Here is a 14342-nt window from a genome sequence, read left to right as displayed (position 1 = left end):
GTTCTGTGGTAACCTAAATAATTACACGCCCTGTTCTCCCAGAGTGATTAATTATATCTGCGGAAAGGGATTTCTTATTTTAGAGCCCTCCACAGACAAGGGCTGGTGGGGAGAAAGACAAGAAAATAAAAGAAGACAAAATGCAAGGGGGCCCTTATCAAACCTTTCTTGACAGATTTAGGCTGTATGCAAGACTTGCAGAGTAATATCTTTTGCTTGCTGGTCAGCTTGCAAGAGCTATACTGAGGACATGAAGGATTTAAAGTGAATCAATGTTTCACAGTGGGCATAATTAACTGCATTTGAGGATCTTGACAGGATATTGGGAGAAAATTTATAGCATTGCATATAGCATTTGGGAAGGATTAGTACTTCTCGTGCCCATTACTTCACATAATTTCTTCATTTTCCTTATCTGTGTGTACCAGAGTGGCCTATCAGCAAGGTTTGTGAACATACATGTCTCATTTGGCTGAGAGGGTATTCCCCTCTGGCTGACTGCATGCAGTCTGGTTTGCTATATTGGGAACCTGCATTTAAATTTGTTATGATGCAGCTTAACGTGGAGTTGGGAGCTTGGGGTGGGAGGTCGTAGCAGGATGAGAAGCCTGGTGGAAATCTCCTAAGACTGAATCATCTTCATTGGCTTAGTATGTTTCCCACATGGGAAACACAGATTTGCATCCAGCTAGTGTCCAGTATAACATCCACTTATACACAGGAAGATGGAAGTGAATGTAAAGAAGCATGTTTTCCACGACGCAAAAGTAAAAATAACATATTTTAAAGGTCCCATATTGTATAAAGTTTATTTTCATATCTTTTTCAATTATAAAGCAGGTCTAGGTGCCCAGCATGGCCGACCTGGACCCACAGTCCAACCATGCAGGATTTGGTTTACCCGAAATCTGCTGTACCTTCAAATAAAACACCATAAAAGTTTTAAATGCGGAACCTTTAATGCTCTAATATAAGACCATGACGTCTGTCCAGGAGGGACAAAAACGAACAGAATGACTTTGAGTTTTTTAATGGTGTTAAAATTTAGTCATGGTTAGACGGTGAAAAGCAAAAACGTTGTTGATGCAGATGGGAGTAACATTGATGAAAAAAAATGAATTATCTGACCCCCCCCCCCCCCCCCCCCCTTAGAGAGTCTAATCCCTAGCAACTGTGCTTGATGGTTTTATTCATACTCACACTGCACAAAGCATACTGATTAATTATGTTTGCATAAAACATAGAGCCCCAGTCTTTTATTTTGCACGTTGCACATCTTGTTTTACTCCTTACTTTTAATCTATAGAATGGCGCAGTATTATTTTAATATAATCCAATATATTATGGAGAACTTTTATTCTCATTCATCAAGGCAGAGGGGAGGAAGGTTAGGCCAGTGAGTGCAGATCACAGCTCAGTTCCACCGAGCATAGATCTCCACCCTCTGGCTCTGCACTGATCTGCCTGGCAAAGTCAAATTTAGCACCAGCCCTCAGCTTTCCTAAATGGCACATAATCTCTGATATGCTCTTAACCTTTTCATGGCTGTGGGAGCGCTGGTGACACAGTCAACCTGCCCATTATGTTGTGAATCTGTCAGTGGGTCTATAACTTCCTCCACTCACCCACTCAGGTCTTATCCAGCATTGCAGTGTCTCTCCAGTATGCCAAACTGGCTCACGGTACAGAAACAATAGAAAGCTACTCCTCCTGCCCAATGGGCCATTCTGGCTCACAGAAGGCTTACTTGACTCTTTTATGCATTTGTGCTGTGAGGGTGGAGGGGCTGCTCATGCTGAGTATGCAGCAAAAACCATAGGCCAATGTCTAGCTTAAAGTAGCATTAGAAAATGTTCAGCCCTCTTTACTCGACTGGATGTATTGATTTATACCATTCTTTTCAGGGGAATGCACATGTTTTGGACACAGCAGGCCTTCATCTTAAACTGGTTTGTCCTTTAATACTCCTTCCTCATCCTCATTGTAACGTGCACGAATAACCTGCAAAAATTGCCACCTCAGATAAAAACACTAACTTCTGGAGGTGTCATCTTTGTCCTCAGAGGCGAAATTATGGCACTTCCGAGCAGTTGCTCAATTGGGCCATAATTCCGACACTTCCCCCTGTGCTGCTTTTTTGAGGCACACAAAGTACCTCTGCAGATTCCTGACACCTCCGAGGTTGAAATGACATTTATATCAAATCTAGCAATTACCATGGGGCTGAGGGGTTATTCATGTATATGTCAGAGAAATAGAAAAAGAAGAATAAAATGTCTTCTCAGTACATTTACCCATGTGATGTAACTGTTGCACAGCGGTGTGTAGTTGGATACCGGGGAGGCAGCTTTACCATCGGGGATGAGTCAAGTGAGTACCTGCCATCCCCTGTCTTTGGACAGTTTAGGATGGCTGCTACTCACTATTAAGAGTAACAGGACATACATGTTGTGTACATGTTGTTTATGCCAATCATTTTCAGCTAAGCACCATCACTGCTGCTTTTGGTGGGAGAGATTATTTGTATCTTCAGCTGTGCTTCAAATAAGTGCTTTTGATTATCTTGCTCTGGCCAAGAATGCTCTGTCTGGTCTTTGTGTGAAAATTAGACTGAGGATACAAAGTTGCATTAGGTCTCCTTATCTGCCAAGCAGCTCAGGGCCGTTACTAATAAAGAGCTGTCATGCTTAAATTTTTTGCTGACAAATATATCATACAAGCCAAATTTGAGCTTGAGAAGTTGTGAGTACTTCCAATATTTGTTGCATCTTCAACTAATTTCTTTTTAAATTATAATCAAGAAAAACAGTCAAAGTGATCTGAAAGTCTTGTCAACAAGCTTTAGCTTTCCTCTTCAGATCCAAACTCACGATGTTAAAGCATCTGCCTTTAACACAGTCGACCGCATCAAGAAAAACTCCTGCTTCGCCAGTGTACGTCATTTTTAATGTGAGAAACTTTAATACCTGACTAATCCCACGCCTGCAACCATTTGAATGATTAAAGAATAGTGAGTGAGAAACCATTCCAGTCTATTTTCTATGCATGAGGACAGACCAGATAAGACTAATTATCTATGTGCTGGCCAGCAATTTGGAGAAAAAAAAGTTCTGGACCTCTGGAAATAACTTGAACCAATCAGTGAATGATGTCCTGTAATCTCATGAAAATATCATATATATATATATATATATATATATATATATATATATACACACACATATATCGGAAGATTGGCTGTTCCCTCCATTTCATGGTGCCTGTGATACCAAAAAAAATTGGGTAAATTATGGACTTTAATATAAGTGAATATTGCTCATCCTGGAAATGATAGACTAGTTACTGAGCAGGAAAGTGAAGATAGAATAATATGAGACTGTTTCACAAAGATATTCAATCCCTTTTTTTAGAATGAAGGGTGATGGAGTTCAAGCAAGAGAGAAAAAGACGGATGGAGTGCGTAGAGGAGAGATTGAAAGAAAGGCTTAGGGCTTGGCTAGGGCAATGGAAAGATAAGGAAATATGATATGTACATTTCAATGAAATGGAGCTTAACCAGCTGAGTATTCAGGCTGAAGAACAGCATCATGGGATAGCTTCTAAAGAGGTTCCAAAATGCTTTAAGATCAGACAGAGACTGGGCCTGGAAATGCAACCAGAAGGAATGTTTTTTATCAAAATATGACGGAATATATTTGTCAAGGAACCGTATATATGTATATATAGGCCTGTATACTCTGCAAATATATAAACAGTATGTATTATATAATATTGACCTATCTCACAGTTTAAAACTAGTTTGAGAGCTTGTCCTATAGGGATAGATGCTTTCTTACTTATCCACACTCCATGGCTTTGTGATGCAACACCTCAGTCAGCTCAATGGAAAACTCGGAGTGAGTCAGACATGTGTGCGCACTGTGAACCAGACCCTGGAGAGTGTTGTGAAATAAGTGCACTAGATAAAATGCAGAATTGAAATTTTACAATAACCGAGGGTCAAGCAGGGCACGCTTTGTTGGCAGCAGTGAAAAAGAAAGAATATCTGAATTTAAAAAAGAACTTCCTTTCATTTTGTCTCCCTCCTCCTCAGCTGATATGACTAAATGAAAACTGTCAGCAGCTCTTGGAACAAAACATGAGGCCACGCAGCTTTTCCATGACATGAATGCTTAATAATCCTAATGTTTTTTTTATTTATTTATTTGCCCCATTTAAGCTTTCAAAGTGCATTTTTCCCATAAACACAGCTGGCCTTGAGATGCCATTGCCGTTAACATTTTGTTAATATCGTTCATCACTTCTGGCAACCTGAAAAAAAAGAAACCTGAATCTCAGTTTAGCTTGACAAGTGCACTCCATGGACTTTTCCTCTCTCACTTTCTGAAAGAAAAGATTTTTTTATTTGCCTTCTGCCTTTGAATCCTCCACCAAGGCCTCAAATGCCAAAGGAACACTTTTAATTCATCAGCGGGGGGACACTGAAGGCTGTTCTGGATCATTGGACAGACAGCGTCTGAAGTCTGAAAGACAGAGAGAGAGAGAGTGAGGAGTGAGAGGCGGAGAAAGGGAGTGACTGGGTAATTTAAAAAGTCTCCCTCTTAGAATGAATAAAGGACTTTGCAAACAGTTGAGTAGAAAGACCTCCACCATTTAATTATCAAGTAATTGTAAAGTCCACAACAACGGAGACCTGAAAGCAGGAGACAAGGGAAGAGGGAGAGCTCCATGAAAATGTAATTAGCTGAATATCATTTCTCCTCACTCTCAGCCATTGTAGAATTTAAGGGGACAAAGAAAGAAAAACACAGAGCAGTTCCTTTTAAGATAAAACTAAACGTAGTGTCACAGTTTAGATGTTCAGTGACTTGGATCAATATGCAATTACCTCTGGGGAGGGAGAAACACCTTCTCTCCTCATCTTCTTACTCTCTCTTTAACCCCTCTTTATTTCCAGGGAAGGGAGCAAACCGGCAGTGATAGAGACTGTCAGCATGTCCAAACCAGGCAACAGATGTATTTCTGTTTTTTTCTATTTCAATTAACAATTCAAACAATTCATTTAGCTCCTTTTTTACCGGTGATAACTCTGGTGTGTACCAGCGATCGCCTGGAGGGAAGGCTGAGAAATGAAGCTTGAGAATGGAGGGGGGTGGTAGTCATAGTTCAAAGTGTTGGAACAGATAGAGGTGGAGGTGGAGGGACATGCACCTTACTCACCCTCAGTAACAACAGTCGCTGCCCTGCAGCACATCACTTATCCTCAGACTACGACCAACAGATCCCTTTCAAGGAAAACAAGCTGAGAGCAGGGCTAGAAAAAGTGCACAGTCCAAGTGAACTGCACATCAACTGTGCAAGAAAATCTACATAGTTAAGAGGACAACACTTTATGGTGCTGATGTACACATTACTAGTTTGCAACAGCAAATATGTTTTAAGATAAATCTAATGCTTCTCATATTATGACAAAATGAGGAAGCATTCTAATTAACATATCTGCAGAGTCATATGTGTATGCAAATGCTCAGTGTCAATGAATTGAATTTGTTTTCTCTACAATGTCTACTGGTGGCAACCAAACCATTATTGATTTGCGTTTTTATGTGTAGGCAAGACAAAGCACCTGTAACCACACCCAACAGTGTACTGATGGTGTACTGACACCCTGCTGCGACGTGAGAAGCTAAGCCACTGGAGGTCGGCCCAAATGAGATTTACAGCTGGTCTTAAATTGTGTTTAATTTTCAAAATGCAGATGAAAAATAACATTGAAAAATGTTCAAAATATTGAATAATATAGTATTAAGGAAAGTCAAGGCTAACTTGAAGCACACAACAGGACGTGTTGACTCATTCAAAATCCAACCAAATCCACGGTTGCTTACTAACCTTGACATTTTATGCGTCTTTGCTTCATTGTGGATCAGAAGAACCACAAAACATTTATTGGGGACATTTTTTTCCCCGGTTGGCAGTAGTGCTCTTATTCACTTAGCATGAACTCAGGCATCGCTTGATATCGACAAGGCCGAACAATTTGTGCATGAATCGTGAGTGTTTCGAGGCACAGAGGATAAAAGCATCATCCAACCCAGACACAACAGTTTGGTTTTTTATGGAATCCGTAGTTCAGTTTCTATTGAACACATTATATTGGCAATTTCTTCACTGTTTATTGAAGACTGTTTACTGTCATATTATGAAACTCTTCATATGTTAGGGTTATTTTAGACTTTGCCTCCCCATCCTTTGGTTTTTGGTCTTTGGCATGTTGGCCTACCAAAGCTTCCAGAGTCCAATCGGCAGTCACTACTAAACCCCCAGTGACTCTGACCATACTCTCCGCTTAGAAGTGCTTTTTGCATGATTTGCATGATCCTTTTGCTGCCAAACAGCAATCCAGGGGTCACTCTGTTTTTCTCTCTCTTTGTCTGAACACACATTGTGTGCAACAGCAAATAGTCAAACCAGCGACTGGTCTTGGAACGTCATGACAGACCGGTCCTCCACCTAGCTTCCAGAATAAACAGCTGCTCTGGCCTGATTGTGTCCTGTCAACAGGGACTGAAAGCTACATACTTCGTCTATAGTGTGTCCAAGATGACGCTCTCCCCAATGGTCATATACTGTGCATTGACTACTACATTTCATTGTTGCTTTCTCTGAGAGAGCGAGGGAGCACAAAGAGAGAAGCTCTACCAGCTTAGTAATGTAAGAATGGATTTTGGGAGATCCCAAAGTAATAATGAGAAAGATACTTCTTGATTTATCAAACCTGGCCCTGGAGGGAAGATGTTGTTTGATGAGCTGTGCAGTTTGTAAACCATTAGACAGACACCGTTGTAGTGACTTGAAATTGCTTGTGAAAGATTGTAGACGATTTCCTTCAAACCAAATGCATTCTGAGCTCGGCGAATCCATCTTGCGTCAGTAGTTATACTCAAAGGACATTTCAGCAAACGTTCAGAAACCATTGGTGTTAGTCTGCTGCTATGATGCTGTCACTCGATGTAACTGAGAACCGTTTCTTTATGGACCTCACTTAGTGCACAGGGGACATTACCTTCCACTGCCACAAGGCTGGAACATAAAATATCTCCAAAGGGGTGTCCACAGACTTTTGGCTATATAGTGTAAATATACTAAACAAAAATAAGTGTTTGCTCCCATTTTTCACCAGTTGAAAGAAAAGATCTAAGACTTTTTTCTAAGATACTTACACACATGCAGATATACCATGTACATAATTCCTGGAAGCTTAAAACATCCCAGTTCTTACATGGTCTGTTCCAGTTCCTGCCAATATCCTGCAACTTTTCACAGCCATCAAGGAGGAGTGGTCCAATGTTCCACAGGCCACAATCAACAACCTGATTGACTCAGTGCAGAGATGTGTTGCCCTGCATGAGGCAAATAGTAGTCGTACCACATGCTGACACGTTTTCTGATCCACAACCCCCCACCCCTCCAAAAAAAATGCACATCTGTAGCCCAAGTCATGTGAAATCCACAGTTCAGTGCCTAATAAATATCTTTTTTCAAAATAAAACTGCACATTTTAAAGTGGCCTTTTATTGTGACCAGCCTGAGACACACCTGCGCAGTAATCATGCTGTTTCTCTTGATATGCCACATCCGTCAGGTAGACAGATTATCTTGACAAAAACGAAGTGCTCACTAACATTTGCGAACAACATTAAATGATAGCACTAAGCTATTAGTCTTTATCTTTCCAATGACATGATATTTTTTGTTGGTGACCTTAACTTGGGTAACTTTAAATATTTTACACACTTGCAAAAGAAAAAAAAAAGCTTCCTTTGTAACACATTTCCGTTTGCATCAAATAAGGTTCCTGCTGTCTCACTGCTATAAATAATGCACAGGTTTTGTCAGCATTGTTTTGGAAGTATCGGAGGGGTCTCCCCCAGTTCTCTCTCTCTATCCCTCCCACACACACACACACACACAACACACACACACACACACACACACACACACAGGCATGCACACACTCTTACTCCGTTTCCCCTCCACATGTCAAATAACATGACATTCAAATGCTCAACATGAACCACAATCTCCCCTTAGATCTCCTGAGTGATTGAAGTTGACGTTGACTTATGAGGCGCATTACTCCCCTCTTTATATGACGAGTCACTCCGGAGAAGTGAGAGTGTGGAGGCATGAAAGGGAAGGAAAGAGTAATTTTATGCTAATGGACTCTCTAAGGGGGGAAAAACAGGTTTACGGTGACCTCACAATCACTAGGGAGGAAACGACAAAAGCATGACTCACAAAACAAAAACAAAAAAACCCAAACAAACACAGCACTGTGTCTTCAACGTTACCATTAAAAACACTAGTCTAAATAAAAGCCATTGTGTGCTGATGTATATATTGTGGAACACTTATGTATTTTGACAAAGCTGCATTAATTATTCATCACATTTGTCAAATAAACCGTGTTGCTGCAGAACAAAGAATTTAGATGATCAGACTTGAAAATTCCCTGCTGATTTTTTTTCAGTTTTTTTTTTTTAAACATCGGTATACTATTTTTAGCTGTTATTCAGTGCATTGTTTTTCCGGAAATTCCAGTTTAAAGGAAGAGTTGAACATTTTGTGCTGAGAGGTTGTGAGGAAGATTGATACCATTCTTGTGTCTGTATGCTAAATATGAAGCTGGAGTTAGGAGGTGATTAGCTTAGCTTAGCATAACAGGTGGAAACAACAAGACTCCAGGAAGTCACTGTGCCATTAAAAATGGCAAAGAACCAGGTATGGTTCAGGATGTTGCGCTGGTCTTCTACTAATCACAGGGTTGTCAGTTTGATCCCCAGATCCTCCTGTCCACATATCAAAGTATCCTTTATTTATTTTTTTAGTCTTACAGTGTTTCTCAAATTTGGTGAGCACAGACCTATTGCAAGTAGGTGCACATGGCCAGGGGGGGAAATGTGAACGCATGTAAAGTTGAATGAATGTGACCAATTAAATACAGATAACCAAAAGAACTGTGCTCCGATGCTGGCAAGCATAGCCAGAATCAGGGAAGCAAGATTTATCCACACAGCAGAACAGTGTATGAAGTGCAAGATGGGCAGATTTCTGACAGGGAGAAGAAAAACAGGTGATGCTCACCGAGCAAACATGTCGGTCAAAAATATATAGTAGCTTCATGTTGTTCCAAGGTTTACTGTCAATATAGCAGGAAATACTTGTGTCCTCTGGTCTAGAGGACAGAATTACTTCTATTAAATGTAATCTTTGCCACTGTAGCACTGACTGTGTAAAATCTATTTTTCTAGGCCATATGCGTCTTCAGCTTGTTTGGGCTCTCCATCTAGGCCATCAGGGAGTCCACTAGGGGCTAGACAAATCCTGATTCCAGATACATAGAGAGACCAACACACACACACACACACACACACACACACACACACACACACACACACACACACACACACATACACACACACTCGCTTGGTTCCAGTGTGAAGCAAGTTGCTCTGTCAGTGCACCTAGGGGATAGCTTTAGCCACCAGCCACCAGCCCCCAAATCCACTGACTGATCCAGTGCCCAGACTGTCGGGCCCTGCCCAGCCGCCGCACAATCTTTCAACCTTCACTTGCTGCTGCAAAGCCTCCAGTACTTCACACTGTGTCTCTAAAAGCAGCGCAAGGTTGAGTAAAAAAAGAGAGGAGGAAGGAGGATAATGCTCACAGAGCCTTTAACCCTTACATGGTTTCTGTATCCTGAGGGATACAGTCATTTGACATGCTGTGTGGGGAATTATTTTTGTGTTTATTATATTTTTGGGAGATTTCATTTTAGAAAATAATGATTTTTATGGCTGATTTTATATGTTCTTGTTGAAAAATACTGTATTACATTTTAACAATGTGATGATCAGGCACTGAATGCCTGTTTCCTGCTGTATCCTGGGAGTTACATAGTCCAGATAGGGGTATAAAACAGGGATAATCACTCATACATGTATTATTAATTAATCCACCAGTATACACGTCTTCAGGGGATTTCTCTCAGCACTTTCTATAGCTCAAAAAAGGCAGAGGTGAAGTCTACCACTTTTGCCACCTGATGATTCATCAGATTCACAGGAGGGAACCAGTGAGGAAGACAAGGACGATGAGCTGTATACAGAGGGACAGTGTGAGGATTACAACAGCAGCAGTGACGATGATGGAATGGTAGCTATGTTGATAAATTAGAATAAACGAGCCATGATGTTAGTCCAGGATGCTCCACTGTCAAGATAACATGAGCTCCGACTCCAGTGAACATCGTCTGCTGGAAATAAGGCCTGCGCTTGAGTAGGTGTATGGAAATTGCGAGTAAGAACCAATTCTGAATTGATGATGGCTCCTTACAAAGGCAAGAAAAGCTGGAAGTATCTACTCAGCAAACCAAAGAAATCTGTGTGTGATCAGGTTTGTCTGGCTTTGTGTATGACTGTGGTTTTACACAAGGAAGTCTACCTTTGATGGTGCAACTCAAGCTCCAGACGAAGAGTTTGGGTTAGATGCAGTGCAGCTGTGCAGAAACTCCTTTAATTTTTTCCATCATCATGGGCGTCAGAAGTTTGGGTACCATTGAAAGAACTGTTGATGGGTTGGAGATTAGAAGAAGATCGAGAAAGTGAAGAAGAAAAGTTTGCCTGGTACCTGTGCATATTTGGCAGATGGTTGACATTGCAGTCAATAACACATGGCTTCTCCAGCAGCAGTGGGTCAGAAACACCAGTGTTATGCCAAAGGACTTATCTACCCTGAAAGGCAGAAAAGCGGACTGCCCTTCAAAGGAAATGAAGACAATACACCACCAACAGAAATCAGGATTTGCCACCTTCGGTTCGTGGATATAAGCCGAAGGGAGAATAAGTGACACAGGCCGCTTTTGATAGAGTATCAAGCTGTTTAATCATCAAAGCATGAGGAAACTCTTTCTGGCACCTGAAGCTTCTTTCGGATTTGAACAAGAAATGTGCTTTTGTTGTGGAAGTGTGGCTGTTTCATTGAATACTGGAGAGCCAAAACATTTCTAATTGTTAGGAAATATTGTTTATGAGTTGGTGTCAGAAGGTTGGAGCCAGCAGTTTCCTTTCTGAAGTCTGCCTATTTCAGGGAAATGTCTGAAGCGTCAAGGGTGCAGACATGTGGAGGCTGACGAAGCTGGAAACCAAAAGATGTCTCTGTCACTTCGCCTGACTTCTGATTGAAGACATATAAAAGGAGCCGGCTAGCTGAATTGATTTGTAATGCTGATATTCTCATCTGTATTTTTTGAATATTCTGTAATTATCTTGACTATTTAAATAGAGCAAATGGCTCCTCTAGTGACTTGCAAATCTATTACTGCCTGCCTAATTGGCTTGGCAAGCCTCGCCCCGTCTTCCCCGTGCTTGTTCGCTCAAAGATTAAAATCTAGCAATGATTTTTAATTTGAAATGGAAGAACGTGCTGTCAAAATATGTCTTTGTGTGAAAAAAAGCTCTGAAATTCAAAAATGAACCTAACAAGCACAGGTCGAAAAGGAAATAGTCCCAGTCAGTGCATGTTCAGATAAATGGGAAGAGAGAAAAAAAAAAAGAGCTTGCCAGCTTGTATAGATCCACATGTGACCTGGCATCCACTTCTCTCACCTGCTGTTGTTTTCTACCCTGAACGGCTTCCATGAAGTGGCAGTTAGTGGAGCCGATTTTAGATTTCGTGGAAGCTCTTTAGAGTAGTGCCACACAGACCAAAAGTAGGTGCTGTGCACTTTGTGACTTGATTGGGAGGATTTTCATTTCTCCAATGGTGTGTGTGTGTGTTTACTTTACTGACAGGGTTCATGGGATCGGGAGTGAATGAATACACCAAGATGCCCTTTCATAAACCATTTGACTTTTCCTTATTTCATTTGTTATTTTTCGATAGAAAGTGATGTTTTGCATCTGCTGTGTTCTGCGTTCTACTTCTATCTGACTACCATCTGGCTCTAAGGCTTATTAATTAACGTGTTGTATATAATTTGTTTAATCTGCACAAAAAAGAACTCTGGTTTTGCTCAAATTATTTATGTCCAGGCTTCATGGATTTCCTCCTGGACCAGGAAATAGTTTCACCATGAGTCTTTTTTCCTGATCAGTTGTACCTTTCTATCAGACTCACTGGTGTGTAAGACTTTTGAAGACTTTGTTACCTGCTGATATCTCACCATGGACGGATGCAGCCTCCTCTCTGACCGTGTTACATAATGTCCCAGATAAGAAAAGGAAAAGAAAGTGTATGTGGAAAGGTTTAAACTTTGCAGGTAGACACATTTAAATAGATGTGCCTATGTGTTGGAAACGAGTTCTCCATCAACTTTACAGCAGTAGTTTGAAAAGATGGAATCCCAGCCCTTTTTCGAGTTTATGTACATGGATGATTTGGGACCCCTGTCGAGCCACAATCTGAAAATATTTTCTACCCACATCAGAATTTCATTGCCATGTTCCCTTCCCAGCTTTATAGAGACAATTTCCTCTGCACGGCGTGATATCCTTGCTTTGCTCCGATTCAAATTTCAGTTATATCCATCTACTTTGTGGTGATATTTCCCCTTTTGCTTTGTTTGTCATTGCAGCAACTTCCAAATGGCCTGATCCCAAGTAGTTTTTTAGACACCATCATATTGTCAGTGTTTAAAGTGTTTAAAATGTATTTGGTAGACTGGAAATCTAAGCCCATTCCTTCACATCATGTTCCTTTGAGAGTGGATCTAAACAATGTGCCCAACATCTTAAAAGCACTGACATAGATTTAGCTTGCTGATGATTGATTTCTTGACAGAATGATTAACTGATGGATTGGTCAGTTAAACTTACAAAGGCATACTTTGTTGCTTGTGCATTTACGCCCTAAAGTGCACTCATAACCTTAAAAGCCTTCATGCTCGCTGACTGCAGTCAAATGAATGGACTTGACTTGGTTGTGGTTCACTGCTTTTGTTCCCCTGTGCAGGCAGCTAATAAGTCAATCCTGATACAGTGAGGATGCACTTATCGCATTGTCAGCAGCTCATTTCATTAAAGCCCCTGGTTAAGTTTGCATGTTACAGATTCAACATTTTTAAATTACCTCGCTCATGCCAGCTCGAGCCAAGTCACGGGGAAAAACAAAGGAAGGGCTCCCCGTGCAAAAAACCACATTTAATGGTGATGTAGTAAAAGTTGGACAGATTAGGCTAATAAATAGCATTTTATTCTGTAAGGATCTGATAAATGTTCTTGTAACTTCCTGTACACACTTAGAAGACTGCAGCTTGTCCATTTTCTACAGCAAGTAAAGCAAAATTAATATCAAACCAGCCTGGTATTTTCCAGAATTGTATTGTCATAGATAACTTTTTTATCGTCTGTTTTGTTCACACATGGTGAGAGTTGGTGATAAGGCTAAATACTCACTTCCACTTCTATTTATCCCAGACAAACTGCTGTTTGAGATGTAAATGTCTCAAACCAGAGTACACAGCTTTCAGTAAGTTTGAGTAGGTTGATTCACCATTATGTATTACTACGCAGGGAGGCATTCTGCGAGTAAGTCACAGATTATTACTGTTAATATTTATGTGTATATGCTAAATATAGTTGTCAAAATGAAATACAGCTAATAAGCAAGTATTTGCTTTTATGATTGTTGCATTAAGTGTGGCACTGCAAGGACTGAATCAATTTAGTGGCATGATTGGTGGAGTGACACCAGCACAGAGCAATAGAACGCTTTGACTTTCCCATCCGATCCATCCTTGGTTGTCTCATTAGTTTTCATTCCATTACAGGGCCAAATAGGGCTTCCAGGGTTTAGTCATTGTTTATGTACAGCAATTTCTCCCTGAGAAATTTCCTCTAATTCTTCACTGCATCTTGTTATCAACACAGAGGATGTGCCAGTTGGATTGTACTGTCAAGCAAAAATTGTTTTCTAATTCCATATTATCATCATTTCGAATGGATCCTGGCCCTGAAGACCTGTTGTAGACCTACTGGGTTATGACGGAAATTGCTAGCAGCACCAATTGGCCTCTGGACACTCAAGCCAGATGAGACCTCACAAGTTAATCATAGCACAATGCATGTCAGGCCTTCTGCTGACAAAAGAATTTGCCTTCTATTAAGGCAGTCAACATTTTCAGTACACCTCCTGCATGATGATAGGCTCAAATTATAAGATTTAGAAACAATATTAGGTAAAATAATCAAGGTAGTGCAAGCCTTAAGTTAAAGCTTTACTGGATACCGTCATCATATACAGTGCCAAGAAAAAGTCAGCGAACCATTTGGAATTATCTC

Source organism: Seriola aureovittata, chromosome 24 (assembly GCF_021018895.1).
Source record: "Seriola aureovittata isolate HTS-2021-v1 ecotype China chromosome 24, ASM2101889v1, whole genome shotgun sequence".
In the NCBI taxonomy this organism is placed as follows: Eukaryota; Metazoa; Chordata; class Actinopteri; order Carangiformes; family Carangidae; genus Seriola; species Seriola aureovittata.
Note: the sequence above shows the minus strand (reverse complement) of the source record.